At 42.3% G+C, this 3493-nt stretch overlaps 1 non-coding gene across 1 annotated transcript; it reads right to left on the bottom strand.

Annotated features, from left to right (window-relative positions):
- Positions 1-326: 326 nt before the first annotated feature.
- Positions 327-434, bottom strand: LOC127743222 (small nucleolar RNA R71). The gene has a single exon (XR_008004596.1). It is a non-coding gene; the product is annotated as a small nucleolar RNA R71 (small nucleolar RNA).
- Positions 435-3493: the final 3059 nt, after the last annotated feature.

Raw genomic sequence — 3493 nt, forward strand, 5'->3', positions numbered from 1 at the left:
TTATGGAAGAAGCATCTCAATCCCTGCCATTGGAGCAAACAACTTTGAGCTAAAGCCTCAACTAGTTGCGCTAATGCAACAGAACTGCAAGTTCCATGGACTTCCATTAGAAGATCCCTATCAGTTTTTAACTGAATTCTTGCAAATTTGTGATACTGTTAAGACTAATGGAGTAGATCCTGAAGTCTACAGGCTCATGCTTTTCCTTTTTGCTGTAAGAGAGAGCTAGAATATGGTTGGACTCACAACCTAAAGATAGCCTAGACTCTTGGGATAGGTTGGTCACAGCCTTCTTGGCCAAGTTCTTTCCTCCTCAAAAGCTGAGCAAGCTTAGAGTGGATGTTCAGACCTTCAAGCAAAAAGATGGTGAATCCCTCTATGAAGCTTGGGAAAGATATAAGCAGTTGACCAAAAGGTGTCCTTCTGGTATGCTTTCAGAGTGGACCATTTTAGATATATTCTATGATGGTCTATCTGAGCTTTCTAAGATGTCACTGGGCCATTCTGCAGGTGGATCCAGTCACCTAAAGAAAACGCCTGCAGAAGCTCAAGAACTCATTGACATGGTTGCAAATAACCAATTCATGTACACTTCTGAGAGGAATCCTGTGAGTAATGGGACGCCTCAGAGGAAGGGAGTTCTTAAAATTGATGCTCTAAATGCCATATTGGCTCAGAACAAAATGTTGACTCAGCAAGTCAACATGATTTCTCAGAGTCTGAATGGATGGCAAAATGCATCCAACAGTACTAAAGAGGCACCTTCTGAAGAAGAAGCTTATGATCCTGAGAACCCTGCAATGGCAGAGGTGAATTACATGGGTGAACCCTATGGAAACACCTATAATTCCTCATGGAGAAATCATCCAAATTTCTCATAGAAGGATCAACAAAAGCCTTAACAAGGCTTTAATATTGGTGGAAGAAATAGGCTCAGCAATAGCAAGCCTTTTCCATCATCTTCTCAGCAACAGACAGAGAATTCTGAGCGAGCCTCTCTAACTTAGCAAACATAGTCTCTGATCTATCTAAGGCCACTTTAAGTTTCATGAGTGAAACAAGATCCTCCATTAGAAATTTGGAGGCACAAGTGGGTCAGCTGAGTAAGAAAATCACTAAAACTCCTCCCAATACTCTCCCAAGCAATACAGAAGAGAATCCAAAAAGAGAGTGCAAGGCCATTGATATTATCAACATGGCCAAATCCAAAGAGGAAGGGGAGGACATGAATCCCAATAAGGAAGACCTCATGGGACGTCCTCCAGACATAAGGGAGTTCCCTATTGAGGACCTAAAAGAATCTGAGGCTCATATAGAGACCATAGAGATTCCATTAAACCTCCTTCTACCATTCATGAGCTCTGAGAACTATTCTTCCTCTGAAGAGGATGAAGATGTAACTGAAGAGCAAGTTGCTCAATATCTAGGAGCCATCATGAAGCTGAATGCCAAATTGTTTGGTAATAAGACTTGGAAAGGTGAACCTCCCTTGCTCATTAGTAAACTAGATACATGGGTCTACCTCAAAAGAAACTAGATCCTGGTAAATTCTTAATATCCTGTACCATAGGCACCATGACCTTTGAGAAGGTTCTATGTGTCCTGGGGTCAGGTATAAATCTTATGCCACTCTCTGTAATGGAGAAACTGGGGATCTTTGAGGTTCAAGCTGCAAGAATCTCATTAGAGATGGCAGACAAGTCAATGAAACAAGCTTATGGATCGGTAGAGGACGTGTTGGTAAAGGTTAAAGGCCTTTACATCCCTGCTGATTTCATAATCTTAGACATTGGGAAGGATGAGAATGAATCCATCATTCTTGGAAGACCCTTCCTAGCCACAGCAAAAGCTGTGATTGATGTTGACAGAGGTGAACTGGTCCTTCAATTGAATGGGGACTACCTTGTGTTTAAAGCTCAAGGTTATCCTTCTGTAAACATGGAAAAGAGGCACGATAAGCTTCTCTCAATACAGAGTCAAACAAAGCCCCCACAAATAAACTCTAAGTTTAGTGTTGGGAGGCCACAACCAAACTCTAAGTTTGGTGTTGAAGCCCCACATTCAAACTCTAAGTTTGGTGTTGGGAGGTTCCAACAATACTCTGAACATCTGTGAAGCTCCATGAGAGCTCACTGTCAAGCTATTGACATTAAAGAAGCACTTATTAGGAGGCAACCCAATTTTTATTTATCAATATTTCTATTGTTCTTTTATGTTTTATTAGGTTTATAATCATGTGGAGTCACAAAACAATTGCAAAAATTAAAAATAGAATAAAAAATAGCATAAGAAATAGCACACCTTGGAGGAAAAGCTTACTGGCGTTTAAACGCCAGTAAGGAGCATCTGGCTGGCGTTCAACGCCAGAACAGAGCATGAAGCTGGCGTTGAACGCCAAAAACAAGCATGGAAGTGGCGTTCAACGCCAGAAACATGCTGCAGATTGGCATTGAACGCCCAAAACAAGCATGGAGGTGGCGTTTAACGCCAGAAACATGCTGCAGTCTGGCGTTAAACGCCAAGATTGCATACAAAGGGCATTTTACACGCCTAAAGGGTGCAGGGATGAGAAATCCTTGACACCTCAGGATCTGTGGACCCCACAGGATCCCCACCTACCTTCTCCCTCTCTCTCACCCCTTTTCATAACACTCTTCCCCAAATATCATTCACCAATCACCTCAATCTCTCTTCCCCATCACCTCTTCACCACTCACATCTCTCTCCCTCTCCTCTATATCTTCTTCTTCTTCATCTATTCTTTCTTCTTTTGCTTGAGGACAAGCAACATTCTAAGTTTGGTGTGGTAAAAGCATAGCTTTTTTGTTTTTCCATAACCATTTATGGCACCTAAGGCCAGAGAAACTTCTAGAAAGAGGAAAGGGAAGACAAAAGCTTCCACCTCCGAGTTATGGGAGATGGAGAGATTCATCTCAAAAGCCCATCAAGACCACTTCTATGAAGTTGTGGCCAAGAAGAAGGTGATCCCTGAGGTCCCTTTCATGCTCAAGAAAAATGAGTATCCGAAGATCCGACATGAGATCCAAAAAAGGGGTTGGGAAGTTCTTACCAACCCCGTTCAACAAGTCGGAATCTTAATGGTTCAAGAGTTCTATGCCAATGCATGGATCACTAGGAACCATGATCAAAGTATGAACCCGAATCCAAAGAATTATCTTACAATGGCTCGAGGGAAATGCTTAGATTTCAATCCGGAAAATGTAAGGTTGGCATTCAACTTGCCTATGATATAAGAAGACGCATGCCCCTACACTAGAAAGGTCAACTTTTATCAAAGGTTAGACCAAGTTCTCATGGACATATGTGTGGAAGGAGCTCAATGGAAAAGAGACTCTAAAGACAAGCCGGTTCAATTGAGAAGACTGGACCTTAAGCTTGTGGCTAGAGGATGGTTGGAGTTCATCCAACGCTCTATCATCCCCATTAGCAACCGATCCGAAGAAACTGTGGATCGGGCCATCATGATCCATAG

This window comes from Arachis duranensis, chromosome 1 (assembly GCF_000817695.3).
Source record: "Arachis duranensis cultivar V14167 chromosome 1, aradu.V14167.gnm2.J7QH, whole genome shotgun sequence".
NCBI classification, from domain to species: Eukaryota; Viridiplantae; Streptophyta; class Magnoliopsida; order Fabales; family Fabaceae; genus Arachis; species Arachis duranensis.